At 38.1% G+C, this 24,631-nt stretch overlaps 1 protein-coding gene across 6 annotated transcripts in view; it reads right to left on the minus strand.

The window, feature by feature from the left end:
* The window catches only part of TRMT9B (tRNA methyltransferase 9B (putative)), a 126,281-nt gene that overhangs the window by 40,098 nt on the left and 61,552 nt on the right, over positions 1 to 24,631 (minus strand). The window contains exon 1 of one of the 6 annotated variants that reach the window (XM_039378559.1): positions 19,844 to 19,862. The exons of the other annotated variants lie outside the window; for them this stretch is intronic. The gene's annotated coding sequence lies outside the window, so the exon portion shown is untranslated. Of the gene's footprint in view, positions 1 to 19,843; positions 19,863 to 24,631 lie in introns of those variants that run through there. 6 annotated transcript variants of the gene reach the window in all.

Below are 24,631 nucleotides of genomic sequence, written 5' to 3' on the forward strand. Positions count from 1 at the left end.
AGCCAGTCACTAGTGTGTTCCTCAGGGGTCAGTGTTGGGGCCAGTCCTGTTTAATGTCTTTACTGACAATCTGGACAAGGGGATCGAGTGCAGCCTCAGTCAGTTCACAGATTACTCCAAGTTGGGTGGGAGTGTTCATCTGCCGGAGGGCAGGAAGGCTCTGCAGAGGGATCTGGACAGGCTGGATTGATGGGCCAAGGCCAATGGTATGAGATTCAATAAGACAAAGAGCTGGGTCCTGCATTGGGTCACAACAACCCCATACAATACTACATGTTTGGAGAAGAGTAACTGGAAAGCTGCCCAGTAGAAAAGGACCTTTGGCGGTGGTTGACATTGGGCTGAACGTGAGCCAGCAGTGTGCCCAGGTGGCCAAGAAGGACTGTGGCATCCTGGTTTGTGTCAGTAACAGTGTGGGCAGCAGGACCAGGGAAGGATTGTCCCCCTGTATTTGGCACTGGTGAGGCTGTACCTCAAATCTTGTATTCAGTTTTGGGTCCCTCACTACAAGAAAGACACTGAGGTGCTGGAGCATGTCCAGAGATGGGCAAGGAAGCTAGTGAAGAGTCTGCAGCACAAGTTTTATGAGGAGAGCCTGAGGGAGCTGTGGTTGTTTAGTCTGGAGAAAAGGAGGCTCAGGGGGGACCTTATTGCTCTCTACAACCACCTGAAAGGAGGTTGAAGCCAGATGGGGAGTCAGTCTCTTCTCCCAGATAACAAGTGACAGGACCAGAAGTAATAGCCTCAAGTTGCTCCAGCGCAGGTTTAGATTGGATATTAGGAAAAAGCTTTTCTGGAAAGGTTTGTCAAACACTGGAACAGGCTGGCCAGGGAAGTGGTGGATTTCCATCCCTGGAAATGTCCAAAAGGTGGTGGATGTGACCCTTGGGGATATGGTTTACTGGTAAACACAGGGGTGCTGGGCCAATGGTTGGACTCGATCTTGGAGGTCTTTTCCAACCTTATTGATTCTATGGTTCTATAAAAGAAAAGGAGAACAGAAACATGTTGAAATATCACATTCTTTAGTCATTACTTTTCAAAGAAGTTTAGTTATAAAGATGTCCCCTACGAAGCAATCTACAGATGCATAAGTAATTTCACTGTAGACAGCTATGTTCATTTAGCATAAAGTATCAGTGACAGAAAGAAACAAAGAAATGTGAGTTTTCTCATCTTCTAGTGAGTTTTCAGTAACATTTTTGAAAAGAGAAGCAACTTCAGTTGTAGCTGCAGATAAAAATCCCTACTTTTAAAATCTGACAGAACAGTTCTCTTGTAACTTCCTGTCCCTGTGGTGGTTTCTGAGGGACAACATCTTGTTGTACAGCCTCAAACTGCTTTTTTCAACCCTTTCTTCCTACCACAAATGTTCTAGGTTGCATTTTCAGGAATGGCCATTACTCTCGGGATACAAGTCATTTGTTTTAGCCTTGTCTGCCTGTATATATATTTTAAGTCCCTAATGGCTCTGACATCAATATCTAACCCTTTGCTCACCATCTTGAGCAGAACTGCAACACACAGGGCTTAATATATTTACCAAGAAGATTGTGTCAGACGAACACTGAAAGACAGCTTTATTGATTCTCTGAATATAAGACTAAATTTTTGAAATACTGTGATTAGGTTTTTCCAGAAAATTCTCTATAGGTAAAGATCCAAATAGTTTACATTTGGAAATCTAACTCCTAGGAAGAGGTAGATTTTTTTTCCCCTAAAACCACAAAACCCATTATTCACATTTTCCAGAAGCCAGCTGAGGACAAGAGCCATGTACTATCTTCTATGAATGACATCCTTACGTGGTTAAATCTCACCAGATGCCAAATTGTTAGTGCCATGAGACAGATAAATGTCTAAAAGAGCAGAGCGTTCAATAATGAGCACTACATCTGTCTGAAGGAAGAAACCCCTCTGTATTCTTAGCCAAAGTCCCTTTGCTAAGGGGCATTGCCTTCTGTCTTTGCCAGAGTATTGCCTTCTACTCTGCCAGAGTATTAGTCTAAATTTTCTGTCTTACCCCACTGCATAAACTGATTCTTAAAGTTCACATTAGCATCTTAGTAAAAAATATATAATTTCTTAATTGATAATATCCAGCAATTAGTTTTACACTTCAGTTTCATTTCATTATTTCTGTCAAATTATCGGAAAGAGTTAATAAGGTTTAAATATTTTAAATAAAATATGAACCATTAATTATTTGCCTTATTTTATGCTCGAAATTATGCATCCAATTACAATGGAAAATTATCTACCAGTGTATCTGAGTCATTCTCCATGATGTTATCGTAGTTAGTAACAGCCTTACTGGAACTGTCCAGGGAATAAGAAATGCTAATGACATTGTCTGGCTCTGACTGGCCTCATAGTACTTTACAAAAATAAAAAGCTATTGTATGTAGCCTATTTAAATCCAACATAATAGAGCCTCATGAACAGAAGTTTAGAAAAATCCAAATGTGGCCTTTGCGATTTAAAGAATCTTGGAGACATTGAAGGAAGAACAATAATTTTAAAATGTGTGTTTGCTTTTTCAAGCTCTTCTGATTGCTTTGGCATGCTGGGAAGTAACAGAATTGTAACCACTGCAACGAAACTTTCTTGAACAGAAACTGACATTCGTGACAAGTTGTTTTGATTTTTTCCTCTTCTTAATGTCCAATAGATTTGAACATAAATATGTAATTCACTGCAGAAAAAAGTGAAAGTCCTCAGACCTTTTATAAGAATAGTTTGGAACTGATGGGCTAATGGAATTTATTTTTCCTTAAACAAAAGAAGAAATCATATCTTACACATCATCTGCCATTCAAACCAGTATTTTCTTTGCCCAGTCTCAACTAAAGCAGACAAAACTCTTAATATGATTAATTTTCCTTGATAGCCTACCTGCTATTTTCCAGCATTTTCCATGGGAGAGAAGCAGTGAGGAAGATTTTAATTGCAATATGTTATGGTTTGCATGTCAACAAGGAGCAGGACAGCCTATTTTTCCTCAAAAAGGATTGTGAAGATTACTAGATACATGCAGCAGCTGCTTCTGAATCTGAGGAAAGGGTCTCAACAGGATATACCCAAAAAGTCTTCTGGAATTGAGACACAGAGTAAAGAGGTAAAAAAGGTAATAAATAGAGGAGGTAATGAGGAGGCTGTAGCTAACTCATAGAAAAAAATGAACTTTACAGGGAAATAGGTCTCAATTTCTATACCATGCTTCAGGTATGAGCTATACGTTTCTTTTCATGGGAGCTGAGGATCTGCTGGAATCCTGCTAGTGGTGAAGACCTCACAGGCACTTCTAAACATACAATAAAGGACCACATTTACATATTATATTCATTTACTACATGAAAATACATCACAGGAAAAAAGAAAGATGTCAGTTTGCTGTGATCTGTGTCATAAAGTTCTTCACAGTATTCCAAATGCTTTTTACAATATTTCATCCAATTCTCTGTACAGTATTTTAATTTTAAGAAATCCTAGGGTTCTCCCTCATTGGATATTGTCTGGAAATTAATTACTCATGGGTTCTTATCAAAGTTTTAATAACATATCCTAGGGATTTATTGACAATCCTGAAAGAAACTTTGACTATGCTCAAGCTAAGCAGTAAGGCCACTACGTTAACAGCTACATATTACACACATAACAGCTACATATTACAGAGCCTCCCTGCTCATCTAGTACTTTCTCTAGTCTCCAAAAAAATGCAAACAACCCAGTGACAATTGTGTCTCAATGCTATCTAATGCCATTAAACATCAGTGGCTAAATCCATGAAAAAAATGGTCTCCCACACAACCTCTACATAGAATTCAACTTGGCTTTCTAAGACTTGATACATCGTGCTTAGAAAGGACAAACACATATATTCTAAAATATTTTAGTTATTAAAAAAACTCTACCTTCAATTCTGATCCACAACCAGTATAACCAGAAAACCCTTTCCCTCAGTTGCTGTAGAATTATTGTTTCCTTAAGAATCTTTTACTTCTTACCTACACAGGGAGTTGCCTGGGTAGCTTCAGGAGTTCAGGATGTAGGACAGATGTGCATGAGTAACACACAAACCCAGTGTCACGGAGCCATGTGGACATGGTTTTTTATTTCCCAGCAAACTGACTAGGGCCACAGTGCTGCCTCAAGTCTGTTCCAAGTATTAGCACATCACTATCTAAGCTAAAAAGCAAAGTATACAAAAATAGCTTGTCATCTCCTTTCCCTTCAAGGAAACATTGTTCTTGTCCCTCTTTGAGTTTGAGGCTTGTCACCATTGAACACTGTTGGCCAGCCCTGAACTCCAGCTAACAGAGCCAGGTTGAGCTCATTCAGACATCTGTGTGTCTCTCTGCTGCATCTCCCAGTATGCCTGACTTTGACAAGATGTTTGACCAACAAGGAGCCAGCTAGCATCCAGCTGGGTCTCACAGCTCAGGCTCTGCTCCAGCTCAGAGCATCTGTTCTGCTCCAGATGAGCTGTCCCTCAAAGCAGAACAGCTGTACTCCTCTGACAGTCATTTCAACTAAAGTGCCTGCCCAGACACACTACAAGCCAAACCGGCAGTGAATAACAGAGGCAACTATAACAGAGCATTTCATCTCAACTCCTTCTTGTCACATGTTTCTGACATATACATCCCTCAAAAGAATTGGCCTCAGGTTACGTTATGGGATTCAGGTCCCATTTCAGGTTGTGTCTATACTCACTGTACACAAATAGTAGACTCTCATGGCTTCTCTCAGAAATGTGTATGTCACAAAATGCCTGTTTACTCTCACAGATCCAAGAGAAACTTCCCCGTCAAAGTGAGAGACCACAAAAACAGAAATAAAATACTGTATCAGGCTTCAGAACACCTTCATTGAAGAAGTGGGCCAGAGGCAACAGATTTCTTCCTGCTGCTTCTCCAATGTGTCCCACTACACTCCTGATTAATGTACAGCAGTCCTACAGTATGGACACAAGGCCACATCTAGTGATCAGAGGAAAATACAATATTCCGACATCAAACACATCAGGAAATATTTTGCTGACCTTTGTATTTGAAAGCACTAAGGACCAGTAGAATTAAGCTTTGAAAGCCTAGATTTACTCTTTGCTCCTCTTCAACCACTCTGAAGTCAGAACTACCAACACTAGAGAAATAACTACCAAATCTACAGGACTAAAAAGTCATGAACTTAGCTCTGTAACTATTGAATGATAGTCACTATTCAAGTGAAGCAATTCACATGCATGAAGATTTTCATGTGTGTACATTTTGCAGAATCACAATTTATTGAGACATCCTAGTGAATAAGTATCTTCTGTTAAAATCCTTTTAAGCAGCTGTGTGAATGGATGTTAGCATGATTGGAATACAATTCCTCCATGAGTTATCTTCACTGTTCTGCAAAATAGAAATGCTATTACAAGAAGATAGTGAAAATGAACAATTAGATGTAGAGTTGCAGATTATATGCCCAGATATTTTGGTATCTTTCTAGAGGGCGCATCATTATTACTGTTGCCTTCCTGAGGGAAAAGGTGATTCTTGTAGAACAATTATAAATGCAAGAATCTTAGGGTAACTCTTTCTTACGTTACTGTGATTCTCCTATGCATTTTGAAAATATCCAGTATTCAGCTCAGTTATATAAATTTCCCTTTAGATGGCAATCTTCAAGAGATTTCAGAGGAAGAGGTGGTTTTTGAAGTCTGTGCTTACGGACATGAAACACATTTTGCTGCACAGCCCTTCCTTAGCTGTGTTGCTTAATTTCAGGGCTCAATGCTGCTATTATCAACTAAATTGCATATTGTATCTACTTTAATAAAACCAAGTACATTCTTCTGGAATGGAGATATTTAAGCATATCAAAATTATCTATTGTCCTTGGTCTCATTATACCAAAATGGCTCCCTTAGGCCCTCAAATAATGAGAAGAAATAAGGCATAATGTCTGATATTCCCATGAGCTGATCCTGCTCATACAATGTCAGGATACAATGTATCCCTGCCTATCCCACCATAAACCTGAGAGAACTGCACTGAGAACAGTGGGGCTAGACTGTGACCTTCCACTGCCACTATTCCATCTATAAGGTTAATTAAGAACTTACTTTCTAATAAAGAAGACTATATAAATATGTATACCTGATCCATGGGCATTTTGCCTTTGTCATAATACCTAATACAATTTACACAAATACATGTTTTGTGCTGTAGACAAATAAATGTTGCTGTTTCTGACCCAGAGTTTCATGACAAAAAAAAATTGTCAAAAGAGTTATCCACTGCACACCAGCTTTGATATACTGCAGCTGACAGCATGTTAATTGTCTTCAGTTCCTCTACTGGTAAATTCAGTCACTTATTTTCATTGCTGTACACAAGGATCTTCAATAATAATCACAAATCCTTGAAATCCTCAAGGCTTCTCCATTTTTATTTTTTATACATGAAAATATTAATGATATCCATAAATACAAAAATCATCAAGTAGAACTCTGAGTAAAGTATAATTTTTGAAAACAGCTTAAGGAATGAGTTCATTTTCAATAGACTTCCAAGGAGACTTCACAGAAATTTATTGAACAGAATACTTCTAAACACTGCAGCCATTGGCTTACAGTTGGATCAAAGTACTCTAAGATTGCACAAACCTTACATTGGGGTCAATAATATTTCTAAATGTGGTATCAAATTTAAATAAGAACTGTAATTTTTTAACTTGGAAGCTTGGCATTATCTGGCAAAAGCAAACTGCATCTTCAGTGCACATATCCAGCACTGTGCATGAGGCAAAATAAGCAGCTTTCTGTGGAAGCCAAAGACAAGCTGATTTGTCTCCTAAATTTTCTACTTGGACTTTGAAAAGGACAAATTCTTTTATCTGGATAAACTATGATTGGTACAAGATTGAATTAGCAGCAGAAATGGCTTTAAATACATCATTAATTTTATTATTGCTACTTAAAACATTAGCCATCCTACCACACTAACAGGTCACTGTATATTATCTACCATCTTGTCTAATACCCAATTTTTATGTCAGGTGGATGTAAAAGCAGTGATAACATTATTTCATTCTAGTTGAGGAAGCCTTGGTTCGCTCTTTAAAGCAGTGTAGTACTTTGAAGTAAAAGGTAAACTTCTTATGATTTTGAAGGCAACAGATTTTAGCCCAACATAGAGGACACAGGAAGTAATTCCTTTCCAGTATAACTAGAGGATAGAAATATACTCTCCAAGAATAATTAGAGAACACTTAAAGTCAATTTGGTCTCATTAATATTCTTTTGTATATGAATTTATCACTTAAAATAATAAAACAATAAATAATAGTAGTTTTGAATATTCAACAACTTTTTTTTTCTACAGCAGTATGCAAGAAGTGAGTGAGAAAAAGAGAGGGAAGAAGCTAATAATTACTATGGATGTAACACCCAAGACGGAAGGGAAGGTCAAATCAATCCAGCACTTAGATGCTCTAAAGTGACTTCAAAGTGAAGAGGGAATTATGCCCTATTATGTTTACTTAACATTATGAAACTGTTCTAAAATGTACTAAAAAAACCCACAGGTTTGGCATCACACCTACAAACAAGAACCATATGGCCCATAAGAACCATAACATTTGGAAAAATAATGACACAAAGTAGAAAGGAAAGAGATGAAAAACGGAATAGAGAAGGTTTAGCTAATATCCATTGAACATCAGAACATCATGGGTAATTTGTTAAAGTACTGCAAGTCCTGGGCTTCCATTCAAGTGTGAGAGTTGATGACAGCTGAGCTAGCCAAGAGACTGTACTGGCAATCTAGGATTAGACTGTTTCCGAAAGAGCACAATCTGTAGGACCATATACCATGTGATTTCCCTTCCTCAACTTAAAAGCCCCCTATCTAAATAGGTCAAGCTCATATTCAAAACAAAATCTTTTGCAAGCCACCCTTAAGTCCATCATCAGCTATTGTTCTAAGAGTTTCACTTAGCCACTTCTATCATCTCCTAGGTTCTCTCTCTTCTGTAAGAACAAGGACAATACATGGAAAAATAGAATAACTGAATCATAGAATTATTTAGGTTGGAAAAGACCTCTAAGTTCATTGAGTCCAACCATTAACCCAGCACTACCAAGTCCACCACTAAACAGTGTCACTAAGTGCCACATCTACACATCTTTTAAATAGTAAAAACCAATCACCAATACCCATCATCCAAGTGTCTGATGACATCCTCCTTTATGCCTTTCCTGATAGTATCTTCAAAAGTCATTTTCTGAAGCACTTGCACTCTTGTAATTGTCTTTGTTTCCTTAGAGTTGGGGTTTAGCACAGCAAAAAGTTTTTCAAAGTTATCCCAAATGCTGAATGGAAGCTGTATGATCCTTTATAGCTTCAGTGCAAACTGTTCTATATTCCTTGCCAGCATGCTACACTTTGAGGTTTTCTTCAGGCTGGGGACACTTTTTTTTTTCAGAAATCCTTTTGTATCTAGGGAAAATATCAATAGGATACTCTGAAAGGGGAGCTGCATTACTAGTCCACTTCTGTGCTAGGTAACTTATCACCTGGAGTAGTGTCCAGTTCTGGGCCCCTCACTTCAGGAAGGATATTGAGGTGCTGGAGCAGGTCCAGAGAAGAGCAACAAGGCTGGTGAAGGGACTCAAGCACAAGTTCTATGAGGAGAGGCTGAGGGAGCTGGGGTTGTTCAGCCTGGAGAAGAGGAGGCTCAGGGGAGACCTCATTGCTCTCTACAACTACCTGAAAGGAGGTTGTAGCCAGGTGGGTGTTGGTCTCTTCTCCCAGGCAACTATCAGTAAGACAAGAGGGCACGGTCTTAAGCTGTGCCAGGGGAGGTTTAGGTTGGATATTAGGAAGAAATTCTTTACAAAGAGGATAATCAGGCATTGGAATGGGCTGCCCAGGGAGGTGGTGGATTCTCCGTCCCTGGAGGTTTTTAAGATAAGACTGGATGTGGCACTTAGTGCCATGGTCTAGTAACCACGGCGGTGTTGGATCAAGGGTTGGACTTGATGATCTCGGAGGTCCCTTCCAACCCAACTGATTCTATGATTCTATGAACTCAAAATGACTGGTCTGTGCCTCAGTTTCCCTATCTGTAAAATCTCTATGAGAGTACTTCCCGTCTTTGGTGAACTTTCAGATGAAAAGCACCAAACTTATAAAGCAGGAGTGACTTATAGTTTCTCTAAGTCTCCCTTCCTCTACTACCAATTTGCATACAAGTCCAGTTCTTTTTTTCTGAAACAAGAGCAGATTACAGAAAAGAAGTACATGCACACACAAGGAAACAATTTTATTAATTTCCAGGGATACCATAAAATCCTGTCATTTCCCCACTCGTCTTTAGAAACAGGTAAGAACATACAGAATTGCTCTAGAAGTAGATTACAAAGTGCACACATCCTACAAGATATTTTCTATAGTTTTTTCTAGTATGTCTAATATGTCAAAATTGTTCAACATTAGAACTGACCACATGCTGACCATTGTAATCCATGTGCCTGTTTACCCATTCTCCCAAATATTCAACAGATTTTCAGTTCAGACCAACCTGTATGACTGTGTATCCTATCTCCACCCAGAAAAGCTCAAACAATTTCATGAGTGATTCCTGTCTCAAACCTTTGTCTTACATGTGTTCTCCATAACTCTGATAACACTGAATTTGAAAATACGAGGATTCAGTTTTGCAGCTAGACTGACGAGAAATGCTTCCTGCCTTGCAGGAAGTTGTAGTTGGCACCACTATCAGAGATACAGCCTCTTGTGTTTCTTAATTTCACATTTTTCTGCTGCCATTTCCGTTCTGAGGTGTCAGTATGGTTTTGTTTATAGATTTTAACAGCATCAGTAAATGTTTAGTGTCCCAAAAGCCTTTAGTTACCATGTCCGATATTGTGAAATTAATGCCACCCATTAATTGTGGACTTGTCTTGAATTTGTCCTTGTCACATTTCATTGGCCTCCCTCATATCTTAAGGTCATGAAAAATAGTTTTGACAATCTGTCATTTGACATATGTACCAGCACAGTGAGCAGATGGCCTAACCTGGATGAGCTTGCTGGAACACTATTTTTATGCTGATTACTTAACAGCACCCTAAGATTTTACTGCTCAGAATTTTTTTCTGCCAGCAATAGGCAATGCAGCAGTACAGTTTGTTTATTATCAGTAAGGTAGAGAGTTAAATCCTTTTAAAAGGCAAGCTTCTGGCTACAGAGCACTGGATTTTAGTCTGATCTAGGATGTTGGCATTACTTGCTTGGAGGGCATTACCTTCCAAAATTAACTTATCGTCTCCTGGCAACCAAACTGCTCTTGCTAGAATGCCAAAAAGCCTTCTGCAGTGACCCGACAGAGGAGGTAATGCTAATTCTCTTTATATCCATCTTGAATTAAGGCCAGTGGAAATACTGTAACTACTTCCTCAATTTTTTTTCATTGCAAAGCTAATTGCTGAAAGTGTTACACAGTTTCTACTGTATTGTAACACAGAGAAAGATCTATTCCTTTGGCTCTGTATTAAATGATATGATGTAATATGTCTAATTGTATATATTCCTAACTGTATTTAGCTTGCCAGCACCTGCCACAACACAGGATAAGCCTTGTTGTTAACCCACTTGCCTTCAAACTGGCATTTAGTGTATGTCCAGATTTTCTGTATTCAGTACTCACAGATGTTGTCATCATCCCACTGATCAGAATCTCCAATCCATTGGTAAGAAAGCACATCAGATCTCTAGGAGACCTGGAAGGCCAGATAAAGATGATGATGATGGCAGGCAGATCATACCAGGAGAGAAGGAGGAGAACAGAAAGAGGAAATCGTCCTTGTTGATTCACTTGACAATGTTTTTGAAACATTTCTCAATTTTTGGTTGTCATTTTTGATAGCCCTCTGTGTTGTGGTCTAACCAGAAACAGCTGCAGTATCAAATAGGCAAATGCTATTGAGGCCTTTTTGCTGCTGTATAAAGTCTTAGAGAATAAATCAAACTGAGGAATATGTCAGTAGGGTTTACTTATGTAATTTTGTTTCATTGCCAAGAATAAGACTTGTGTCTTTTTAATAATCTCACAGTCCTGCACCTTGAATATTTTTCTTTTGTTGGTAAAAAGAGGGGAATTGCAAAAATTTCTTCTACAACAAAAACTTAAAATATGGGTACACTTATACACACACAAAAAACACATGAAACCCTAAGAAGTTAATATATGGATAAAAGCCAGAATTACCAGAACTTAGCAAGTAGTTACCCCATTTTCTGAGAACATCTCTGCAGAGCTCATATCCTGAGGCTATGCCATAGATCATAGCAGTCAGAGATAAGGTGCTATGGATCAGAATAAAATTTTCAGTATCAATATTAAACTTCTCTCTGTTTATCTCTCATGTATAAAAATAGCTGTAGCTCACAGGGCTGACTTAATAGTTCTGTTAAAGGACTGTTATTAACATCAAACGACGTTATTAATATAAAAGACATTAAATTCTACTGCTAAGTAACTGGATGTACATCATCTGAAAACATAACGCCTCAGTGCTAGAGCAGATAAACATCAAAACACATATCAGAGTGTGATAGAACTAACATATGATTTAACAAGTATTTTCCATAAAGGAAAATCTACTAAAAGTCCCAGAAGGATATTTGTATAACTTGTCATGAGTTCACTATGAAAACCTATTCTCTAGTGCTGAGTTTCCTCTGCTTTTGCAGTAAACAAATGTACTGACAGAACACAGGCTGTACATCTGCTCAAGCAGGGTCAGAAACACGCACAGGCTTGTATTCCAACTGTGGGCCTATGAGCAGGAACAGGAGAAAATAGTTGTTAGGGTAGCATAAAACGCCAAAATGGCCCTTCCCTATCCCCTCTGAGGGAAAGGGAGCAGCTCACCAGTCACACCACGCTGACTTAGAATAGTCAGTAAAAACAAATTATTGAGAGAGACACTGCTGAGTACAGTTTAAAACACAACATACTTCTTGATGTGTTGTTCACATGACTATGCTGGAAGAGATATCTTCTGCTGCAGTGCCACCTGATGTGCCTCTTCCCCCGGAGACCTCAGCCAGCATGCCAGGTAACACTACCACCATGCAGTATGGGGAATGCAGTGAAATACCTGAGCAGGTAGGCATGGATAGAATGCATTCATGCCACAGTGGGAAACTCAGGAGCCCATCCAGGCCAGTGACCTCCCCAGCAGTCTGCCTGTGTTCCAATAACACCACACAAGGTGAGTCTGGGCTCAGACACAGGCTGAGGACTTGCATTTAAAATACTGCATAGAAACAGAATGTGCTTTGTTTCCCTAAGAATTTTCCCACTAAGGCAGCCACAAAGTTGGATGATCTCATATGCTTGTTTTTCCTATTTGTCAGGTTCCCCAAATTCACTTCTATATGCAAAATTGCCACTCAGAAACAGATTAATCCCTTGAGCCCCATATCTTTGGAAATCCACATGAAGCCATTTAAAAGAAAAGCTGTTCTAATTCTTTATTAGTAGTTAAAAGTGAATCTGAAGAGATGAACACTACAACTATCCATTACCTGCAGTTGTCAAGGTAACAGGTGCCCAAAAGATTGCCTTTCATCACAAATACTAAAAACACTACATGTGTTAGTTAGCTGGCTACTCACAAGTCCTTTCTTTCTTGGTGCTCTTCCCAGGATAGTTTTTTTATTAGCTTTTCAAGAGCAATATAGTACTAGCCCCAAATCAAGAGGGATTTTTTTAATTGCGTGTTTATATATTATTTATTTATTTATCTTTCAATAGGCATATAATTACTTCCAACTCACCTCTCAATTTCCTCATCCAGAATGGTTAATTTCTCTTCTAAGACAAACATATCACCTCTCTAATTTTAATTCCGTGAAAATACATTGCTTATATTTATCTTGAGAAATTTTAATGAACTACTTTTGTATTTCCAAAACATCTGCCTCTTTCTTTTTTTTTTCCCCCTACATTGCATAGCTCTAAAAGAGGGCATTAGATCTTCTCTTAAACCAGAACAGATTTTCCCCAAGAAAAAATTTCTGGCACTAAGAAATTTGACTTGTTCTAAGGATTTTCCAAGCATGTTACAGGGCATAGTCCTGAAGACTGAACAGACATTTAGAGGCAATTGCCTTGGAAACGATGAATTCATTTCTGTATAAATATTAAAAGGACACCTCTGGTTCACAGACTTCGGTGTGCATAACAGAAAATCATTCATCAGACATATTGGCAGTTGGGGTGAACTCTGCTGACAAAAAAATAAGCAGTCTAGGAACTTCAGTGCATTTCTTATAGGCATCTGAAAGCTTATTATTTTTCTTTTCTTTATTTCTTTCCTGTAAGGATCCTCTGTTAATCTTGAACAGCCCTGTCATTTTGTGACTTAAAAATTGCCAGTGCTAATCAATGATGAAATCCAGCATCCCTGTGATCTTGCTTCTTGATACAGTGCCTCAAAAGAATTCATTAGACTTGATCTATATACAGTATCATCCAATATCAGTCCCAAAGTAAAGAAACACCATCATTTTTTTTCTAAGAATACAGGCAGGAGAAACACATTAACTTCTGTAAGACAGAACAAAAGGTGCTACAGGAGTATTTTTGACGAGAAAATTCCAATCATGGGAAATATCAACCTTGGCATATACAGCATTTTTTTTCTTCTTCTAGACAAGTTTCACGCAGCAATTGCTCTTTTCAACACCTAACTGAGAAAAGTACAGGTTCAGGAGATTCTGGCATTTAGTCTTCTCGTCATTTCACACTTGGACCATCCTGCGTAAGCTGAAATGCTGTATTCACCTGGCAGTTACTAGCAGTTACTGGTTTCAGAGTAAAAAATTATATGACTAATGTCAGAGTTCCAGTGTAAAAACTTCCACTGAATGTTTGAAAATATCTCATGTAAACTCATTAAATAATCATAGCCAAAAATGGACTGTCGCTCATATACTTTAGATAGAAAACAGTGCTGCCAAAGTTTCTTCTGTTTTTTCTGTCTATACCAATGAAAATAAAAGCTGAACCTGCAAGAATACTTTTTCATTATTGTTTTTAATCTAATTGCTTGATGAGCTCTAATAGATTGGACAGAACTCATTTCTCTTTTCTGATACTCAGGTTTCACAACCATCATACTGACATGAGTTTATGCAAAAGAAGGCAACAATTATAATGTCCATAATATGCATAAAATTAATTAATCTGCTTTATAATTTATCTTATTAATGTGATAATTCTGAAACATGAACTTGAAAGGATGATGCTTATATCTGAGGATATAAATGTCTTGTTTGTAAAACAATATTAAGTAAACCTCAGAGACATACTGACAACTTTTTGAAAATCTTGTCAGATTCTTATTAATTAAATCTGAGGATATCACAGCAATACTTCTAATGCTTAAAACTGTTTCTAGAAGACAATTAATGACCTCAGCTTTTAATTTGATGCTAAAGAACGTATCTTAAGGAAGCTGGATGAATTTCAGACTACAAGAGAAAGGATAAAGAATATTTTAGGTGTCTTAAAGGTAAATCTGCTTGGGAAATTAATCTTCATAGCCTAGTTCACCATCCTGTAGTAACTCTTCCATGTAGATTACCTTGAAGTACACTAAACAGAGACTAGCTCAAGCAATGGCATTTTTAAATGACTTATTCTCAGAGTTAACACTTTCAGTTATTTACTCTCAGAGTTAATATTGTTCCAACAGGAATGCAACCTGTGAATACAACACCCAAGCTAGCCTGCTGTGCTGAGGTATGTATGGGCTTATAATGCCAGGCTCTGATTTTAGCAAGAAAAAGCTCATTTACTACCTCATAAATCATTATAAGAGGACCTTCCATTTTCAAGACAGCTTTCACTGTTAAAGAGATATTCAGATAGTGCAGTTATGAGTTCTGCATAACCCCCTAGCTAAATAATATTCCATTCCTTTTATGCTAGTTTATCATGAAGACAAAATACTTCTTCATTTCCTTCGTTAGAAATAACATCCCTACGCTCACACCTGTTTTATCTGGAGCACTGAGGAGAAAAAAGGAAGCAATTCCTTATCATCAAATTTACATGACTTCTGAATATGCCTCTGGGTGATGCATCTAACAAGACAAGGACAAGAAGTATGGTATAATTCTTCACAGGACATTCCTCATTAAGTTAGTTGAAATAAATCAAGTACCCAGATGAGCTTAGCACAAGACAGTGCCCTTTAAAACTGGAAAATAGGTGCCTAGCCATAAATTTGGTCTTCATTGTATTAGCTTGCAGTCTCTGAACAGGAGTTTGGAAGTCTCTTTCTGTATAATAAGTACTGTAACTGCACAAGCTACATTTATCACAGAAAAGAAGTTATGATGACAGAGGGCACAGTCACATATTATTGAAAGCAAAATAGGGATTAGAGGGGAGGAAATGAGGGCTGCACAATCACACCACCTAGGAGCTGAGTCTTTTGTAAATCCAGGTCTGTCTGTAGCACTACATATTTACATTGTATTCTCTCACTAAGCACATTTTCTCCTTACAAAAAAAGTCAAAGGTGGGGAATAAAAAAAGGATGGCTTTAAAAATAACTGTAACATTAGCTACCAAAAAAGAGAGCTCAAAGTGAGTTCTCGCAAACTAGGCATGACCCCCAGACAGGTGATGCATCAAGCAGGATTTAAGAGTAGAGATGTGAGTAAAACTTGGAAAGGAGTTGGAGGAAAACTCTCCTAAGCATTAAAGATAGCATACCATGAGGTACAAACCCAGGATCACTAAAAACAGGAGATGAAATAAGCCCACCAACTATGAGGAAATTCAGTCCTATGTGCTTACCCGGATTAGTGTAAGGATGATGTGTGCACCACAGAGAATGAACGTCTTCATCTAAGTCCCAGGATCTGCCTAGCCTGGTATCAGATTCTCTGTTTTCAATCCCTGCACAAATAATCATAACCTCACTGTTTCTCTCTATGGAGATATTAAGTCAGCAACACAAGAACTTATTTACTTATCCGGAAAAATGACAAGAAGGTTGTTGGAAGATTTGCAAATTTTTAGATAATGTGAGCATGCTTTAGCCTGAGCTAACGAATTCCTTTGTATAGCCCAGCTGGAGACTTTTAAACAATACTGAGAGGATTTCCATGTAGGCAAGACCTTAAAAAAGGGACACATTCATAGAATTAACAGGTTGTGGCAGTAAGGACATGAAATGACATATGTATATACAAAAATATTTTATTAACTGTTATTTATGACAACCATTTTATCATTATTGCTTATTTATTATAACTACTTTTGAATCTATATATATTTGCTTCCTTTTTCTAATCTCAAATTGAATTTTCTATCACAGTGCCTATGATTTTAGATGTTTCCTGTAACTAAAGAAAAAGAGCACATGGAATGTTATCCTAACAACCTCGCTTATTTCAGAGGAAGGACAACATTTTACCTTTGTCTGAATGACAATTCCTAAACCATAAGTTCAGCCTTAAAGAGCAGAGAGTGGATGACAACTTCATCTGCTGTCAAGCCTCCCAGGTTGGTTGACAGCTGAACGATGGACAAAGGATATAGTATGCAAGCAAGGACTTCATGCAAACCTTACAGAATCTATGTAGGTCAATCTTGGTAAGCAATCTGACAACTGCACAAGTATACTATTTCCTTCCTCTCTACTCTGGATATAAAAAAAGGATATTATGTGATGCAAAAGATGCTAAAAACACATAAGCAATTCCATTGTTCAGTTTCCTGCTACATGTATGACTGGCCACTCTGAGCTTACAATTTTTCTAGAAGAACTGTGATTACCTATTTTTTGTTTATACTGAGATTGATTTTTATATAAAGACATATTATTAAATCTCTAAACTGGAAGAGGAGGTAGTAAGAAAAAAATAGTTCTCATTTGGTTATTATTAAGGAAACCAAAGTTTGCTGACTTTCTCTTCTTTATAGTAAGAATCAGGCAGACTATTACCATTCTCAACCCCATCAGAAATTTTACCACTATGACAGTGAAAGAATGCTGCAATGTCTAAGGAAGCATCTTTGTGATTCCATATATCAAGAATTATTTCACTCTGAAATGTGAATCCCCGAAAGGATTCTATGGAGTTTGCAGGTCACTGGTGATGGAAAGGATAAATAGAAGTGACATTAGACACGCACACACACTTCTACCAAGTTACTCTCCAACATATTATCAAAAGATTCAGATTGTAAATTAGTAACTTGCTGTTATTAAAATCCTAGCCCACAAAAGCAAAGTAAATTTTATAAGTTTAATAACATCTTTCTACTGCTATTTATAACTTCATAGTAATAGTGGCCTCTCATATGATACATAAACATTAACTGACATTAATGGCTTTTTGAAATGTCCTTGCTGATACTCCTAACAGTCTTGTAGACTTAGATTACCATAGAAGCCAAAGGCTCCAATTAAGACCAAGAGCCCTTTTGTGCTAGGCACAGAGCAAACATATTCTGTTCTGAAGAATGTATAAGCTAAAAAATGAGAGATGCTTGAGGGTTGAAAAATAAAAAATGAGGGTTGAAACATGAAAGGTATAACTCAACATTTACAAATCATTACTGGTATATTAAAAGATTGTGAAATATTCGTATCTGCTCCTTTAGCTGCCATAATTCATTAAAGCAGAAACATCTGAAAACCGAACTTGTTCGTGTCCTATATAATATTGTTCATTTGGTTTTCTTCCCTTTGATCAAAAAGATAAACAGTTTATCTCATTTTTGCTTTGGCACAATGCTATTCTGTCTAAAGCATGACAGCAGAAAAATGAGTTTCTTTAAGACATTTTCATCAAAAATAAAGAGTCCTCTAGGACAATATTTATATACATAAAAGTACAACAAACCCAAAGTGACTACTTTATGACAATGGTGAAAGGTAAGACATCTTTTGCTGAAAAAAATATTTTGCTGAATCAGGATCTTAATCATATTATCCCAATCTATTACCAAATCAATCCACAAATGCCAGCTAGTTCCATATACCTTTTTCTTTCTATTAGTCCAAACTTACATTGACCTCAGGTTGCCCAAATCACTGTACCAGACAATTGTTTGTGGGCTAAGGTGAGAATCTGATCAATGAACAAATCCAGATCTGAATACTTTGGGGGTTTTCATTTGTACGGTTATTTTTTACTTTGGTCAGCTCACCTGTTTTATGTAAAATAAATTATGAATTACATTCTTCAACAGATTTATAAATGTATATTATAAACAATGTACTGATAGTATGTAAACACTTTCTTAATAATCACTCTGGGTGGCTGCAATATTAAGCATTTACTTCCATAATAGATTTCCAGTTTCTGTATTATTTAAACATCACTTTCACTTTTTAGGCACTCAGAAGTTGAACTGCAGCTTTTAATAATGTTTAATGAACAAGCAATTTCTTTAAGGAGGGTAGTGTCATTTCTAAACTATTTTTATTCACTGGAATGAGCCAGAAATTCCCATTTTTCCTTGATTACCAAACCTACAATTATTTTATTTTAAAATGATAAGATTTTCAAGGTTTCATAATCTTAAAATAATTTATATGCCATATACATATTATGTATGTGGGCTGTAATGATGTAATAATAACCACACAAAATTAATCCTTTATAATTAGTAATAATTAATCACATACTATTAATTAATAAAATAATAAAATTTGGTGATCTTACTACAATATTAATTTCCTGTCAGTGAATAAAATGAGGCTCCTTTATATGACATGGTGGTGGTCTGACTGGTGGTACTAAGCAGCTGCCCCTGCAGGGCTGTGGAGGATGCTCTGGCACCTGGACTGTCATATCTATTATGATCAGTCCTAGCTCCAGCCTTGCATAGGCCAAGGCTACTCACTCCCAAAGCCACAGCTGAGTGGCTCAGATGGCAAATCACCAGCACTCACAGCAGGACTGGTGGAGGGGGAATTATTATCTACCAGCTGAAGAATAACCACTATTGGGCCATTAATATCTCAATGCACAAGGTCACCACATGGTGCCGAGCGATGAGCAGGCAGTAGTTCTTGTGTCATAGAACATTCATTTTTACATATCCATTTTGTTCCAGAAATGGGTCAGTTTGATGCCAGGAAATCTTATTACATCTCTCATCTGAATCCGTGGCACAAGCAGCTTTGTGTCGGTAAATTCACTGCCATCACAGTGGAGCTGTGTGAAGTAATATACCACCAGGGTACACCCTGTCTGGGCTTTCAAACATCAAAGCCTTCAAGCCAAACCATATACCTAAATGTACCAAGACCAGTAAGACACATTTCCAATTGTAATCACAGAAAGTAATACTCCATTATTTCCCACACCCTCAGTAGTCACTGCAAGTACATACAATAGAGAAGCTCCTTGTCCAAGTGCTTCCAAAGCAATCTTCCCAAGACACGTGTGGGCATGCCAACATTCCAGCATCAAAGACAGGAGCACAGCCTCAGCAGTCACAGCTCCGATGATGAAGGTGACATCCAACACCACACACATGCTTTTCCAGAGGACACATTAATGTCTAGTACTGTAGCTCTGAGCACTATTTTGGCGTGCTGTTCTTTCTCCTTAGAACTGGGGGATATGACTATACCAGTAAATTAAAGACACCCTTGACTCTTCCCTGCCATAAAGGCCAACTGGCACTAAATGACCCTCTATTACTTAGGTCTCACACTCTACAAAAATGTAGAAAATGGACAAAGGGCAAAAAAGCAAAGCAGCAGTTTGGAAAGAGAAAATTAGGAGAAAATGAGTAAACATACTGGAAGTGGTGGCTGCTTTCCAGAGGTTTCATGGTAGGTTGGAGAAAGGGTCTGGCAGGACCTCATGGAGTTCAACAAAGACAAATAGGAAGTTTCTCACCTGCAGAGGAGTATTTCACACAGTTGAAAACAAGTGAGTCTTGGGTACATGACAGGGAGCTGAAGATAACCAAGCCAAGTCAGGCCTCTCTGAGCCAAGACAGGCCTCAGTATAATGCTGCTAATCATCATAGCAAAGTACAGGGAACTGGTAAATCAAGATTGGCTTTGATGTAGCTTTCCTAACCCTGTACAAACATATTTGTCATTGTGGCAAGATAAGGACTAACCAAATGGCTAGTCACAAATGCGAGACCTCAGTATAGGAAATTATGAACTAAAATAAATCAATTTAACAAATTTCTGATTGCAGGCCATTAATAAAATACAGGGAAATATTGCAATAACAGTGCCTTGGTAAGGCAGCTGTGGCATGAGGGCCACCTACACCCTCTCATACCAGGTGCCAGGAGTGTGGGCCTTGAGGGCCAAGAGAGGAGCACTGAGGACCTTAATGGATTGGGACAACTCAGGGATTTGCTGCTATAACCGTACCACCGTGCTGCTTATGGTTCAAACTAACGTTGCTAATGTTTGTTACAGCTATCTACTGCCATTTCCATTGGTACTCAATAGTTATCTCACAGTTATCTCATTTGTTCTCCCTTAAGTACTGCATAGTTAAATATTGCTAAGACATAACTGCATCTGCTACTGCCATGCTTGAGTTCTTATATTTACACATTACAGTTTGCATACACAGTTAAAAATAATCACATATAAAGCACACAGTCACAGCCTCTTTCCTTGCTGGATATCACTGCTGCATCCTCCTGTTCTTTCCCAGTACCAAAGAAGAATCCAGTGGGTAATGGTGCATGCAATGATGTTTTCAGCTATGCTGTGTGGACCACTGAGACAGGTGCTAGAAGACTTGGCATTCTAGGTAGAGTCATTTATGAGGCAGATCATCAGTAACACACGTATACAGGCCCTAGAAAGCACCTTAAAGACTAGATACACTTGAAGAAATACCAGGTGGGTGCTTTCACAGAAAAACTAAAGGTGTTCACGTGACTAATAAATTTGGAGAGCTGGGGAACTTGGCCTTAAAAGCATTGGCAAGGCTACATGCCTAAGGAACAGGGTAGTTGTGCATCTCATTTACCAGAAATAAATTCCATTCCAGTAAGTTTCTGTCAAAGGAAATAGTCATGAGAACAATTTTGCTGAAAAGAAGTTGTATTTTCATATTGTTACCATTTCATGAAGGCCAGTATTCCTTTATTTTCATGGATTTCCTTGTCCAGCATTCCTACTTTAGTGTCAGTTAATTCCCATTTATTATACCGCCAGTTATCTCAGACATCTGCATCTCCCCCCACTCTATGCAGTGTGCCAACGCTGATGAAAAGGAAGCACTTGTGTGGAGGAAGGAGCAAAGGAATCTTCCGACATCTGAGACTGCTAATGAGACTAACAAAGAGCAAAGTTTATATAGGCAGTTTAGTGAGGCAGACTTTTCTAAAAACATTTGCTTTGGATCCAACCTTTGCCAAGAGCAACTAGAAGCAATTGTCACTCAGTGGCTCTTCTTGTATTGAAAGGCACTGAGTTTAGGTGAGTTATTTCCAAAGTGCAGGGTCCTGAGTCACGCTGCCACACTAGTCTAATTGGCTGTGATGATTTGACCCTGGCTGGATGCCAGGTGCACAAAGCTGCTGTATCACTTCCCTCCTCAACTGGACAGGGGAGAAAAAATATAACAAAAGTCTTGTGAGTTGAGATAAGGACAGGGAGAGATCACTCACCAATTACTGTCATGGGTAAAAAAACCTCCACTTAGGGAAAATAATTAAATTTATTATCAATCAAAATCAGAGCAGGATAATGAGAATTAAAATCCTAAAAAAACCACCTTCCTCCTGCCCCCACTCCTACAGGCTTAGCTTTATTGCAGGTTCTCTATCTCCTCCTCCACAACTGTTCAGGGAGACAGGGAATGAGGGTTATGGTCAGTTCATCACATGTTGTTTCTGCCACTGCTTTCTGCTCAGGGAGAGGAGTCCTTCCCCTGCTCCAGTGTGGGTTCCCTCACAGGGGAGACAGTCCTCCAAGAACTTCTCCAGCATGATTCCTTCCCATGGGCTGCAGCTGTTCACAAACTGCTCCAGCATGGGTCCCTTTCCATGGGGTGCAGTCCTTCAAGAAGGCAGGGGTCTCCTGCCTGGGCTGCAAGTGGCTCTCTGCACACCCACAGACCTCCATGGGCTGCAGGGGGACAGCCTGCTTCACCACGGTCTTCACCACAGGCTGCAGAGGAAACTCAGCTCTGACATCTGGAGCACCTCCTGCCCCTCCTTCTGCACTGACCTTGGTGCTGCAGAGCTGTTTCTCTCACATGTTCTCAGTCCTCTCTTCTCTGGCTATAATTACTTCTCTGCAATAACTTTTTTTCCTTCTCAAATATGTTATCACAGAGGCATTACTACCATTTCTGATGGGCTCAGCCTTGGCCAGCAGTGGGTCCATCTTGGAGCCAACTGGCGTTGGCTCTGTCAGACATGGGGAAGCTTCTGGCAGTTTCTCATAGAAGCCACCTGTGTATCCCTGACCCGCTACCAAAACCTGGCCATGCAAACCCAACACTCTGGCCTTTTTGGCTGATCTCTGAAAAGATCTAGGGCAAGCAGCAGGAAAGTGTTCTAAAGTCTAAGCTGACTGCCACAGGAGAGCTAAGACATGAAAAATGGGAAAATTTTTATGGGATTCTAGACAGTGGATCTATCATTCCTTAAGGTTATTTCATTGGATTATACATGAGCCTTAATGATCATTGTGTTATTTTATTTTGCATATTAAATCCAATTTTTTTCTGACAATTCCTGGTACTTCTATTTGTACTGGGTTGAAAGAAAATCTATATTCTGCACTGGTAAAAAATCTATTCATTTCTGAGAAAGTCTTACTAAACTGATAGACAGCAACAGTTCTCAATAGCTCACATCTCTCATTGTCTTACTGTTTCATGGAACCTTACTATTTCATAAATATGGAACAGCTGTTGTTTCTAGACGCGATTAAAGAATGTTACATGAATCTCAGAAAGATGGAGAGATAAGACAACCAAGAATTTCTCTTTAGAAAAATTGTTTCATATTATCAAAAGTTACTTGAGCCATTTCAAAGAAATTCTGCTTCAGAAACAAACAGAATTATTCACATTTTCATTCTGGGTTAAATTTTAAAACCTAGGTTTATCTCACTTCACAATGGCAAAATTTTGCAAAGTTGCTATATTTGCCATAACACAGAAAATTAAAATTCTACCCAGGACCACAAATATACATAAGACAACTTGGTTGAATTCTTGATTTTTCTTTTTAAAGAAACAACCTTTGTGGGTTATTGGTTACAGAAAGTGGGAATAGAGGGTAAGACTTAGTGAGAAGCAGATTCTACTCATCTTTTTCATTTGAATAACTCCAGTAGCCAGTAAGTCTTTATTTAAATATAGTTTTCAAAGACACAACTATATAAAAAAGATGGGTGGGACTGTAGCATCCAGGCAATTTCCTGGATTCAAGAAGTACAAATTAAGTTCATTTGTATCACAGGCTTCATTGTGTGACTATGTGTGTGTTATTTGCACTTCTCAGTACCTAATGTATAACAAACACCACAAGCACTGTGACAAGGAAAACATATTAATGAGGGTAAGAAATTGAGGGAAAAGCCATACAGAAGCTGATGGCTGTGTGGCACATACCTATCACTAATATCTTTGAAAAGCTCCTTTTGCAGACTAAATTCATGCTTCGAGTACAATAATAATGTGTTACCTTAACAGATGTTACTAAATGTCATTATATACAAGAAATATACTAATTATCTGGATATTATGGATCCATACAAGTTTGAATAACTGACATAATATAAAAACTAAATTTGTGACATTTAAATTAGAGAATGATGAAACATAAATTGCCAAAGTGACAAAATTAGTCTCTATTCATCTAGAATGAGACAATTAGTCTCTACAGAGCTGCTTTTCTGCCAAATTCATTTTTGTAAACTGACACGGATGGAACCGTGCAGCTCTTCTAACATGAAACCTGACAAATTCAGCCCTATTTCCTCCTTCTGTTTACCTAATCCCTTGTTCATAGACTCCCTGAGCTCTGAAAAGGTGTAGATTGATTGTGATATCATGTGTCTAAGGGAAAAATACATTCTTGGGTCCCAAACACTGCGCGCATCTGGGTTCTGTTGTAAAGCTACTTCTCATTTCTACAATTAGTATTCCTGACACCAGAAATATATTACAAAAATACATATAAATTTACAAGAATTTTATTCAAGATAATGATACAGAAGTATGAAAGGGGGCTTCTGTCATTGAATGCAGATGACAACTAAAGATAAATGATCATTTAAAAAGATGGTCTCTGGGTAAGTAGTTCTGTGGTTGCTCTAAGTCTGAGGAAACTGATCTCTCCTGCAGCTTGTCAGAACAGGAGTGAATACTGACCATTTTGGTTCATTTAAACAGCATAAATGAATAAACATGTGAAGGGAATGGGCTGAGCTGAAGAAAATGCATTATTCATGCAGTTAACAACACTTACTCATGCTTAGTATAAACTGAAACCTGAAGTGCAAATCTAGGACACTGAGAAGATTTTCAATCATGCTGAGTTATATTTAAATTCAATCTATGCCAGAAATTCTGAGTTCATTTCATGTTTT

The sequence above is a fragment of the Pipra filicauda genome, unplaced genomic scaffold, assembly GCF_003945595.2.
Source record: "Pipra filicauda isolate LSUMZ 115617 unplaced genomic scaffold, ASM394559v2 scaffold140_size2443280_pilon, whole genome shotgun sequence".
In the NCBI taxonomy this organism is placed as follows: domain Eukaryota; kingdom Metazoa; phylum Chordata; class Aves; order Passeriformes; family Pipridae; genus Pipra; species Pipra filicauda.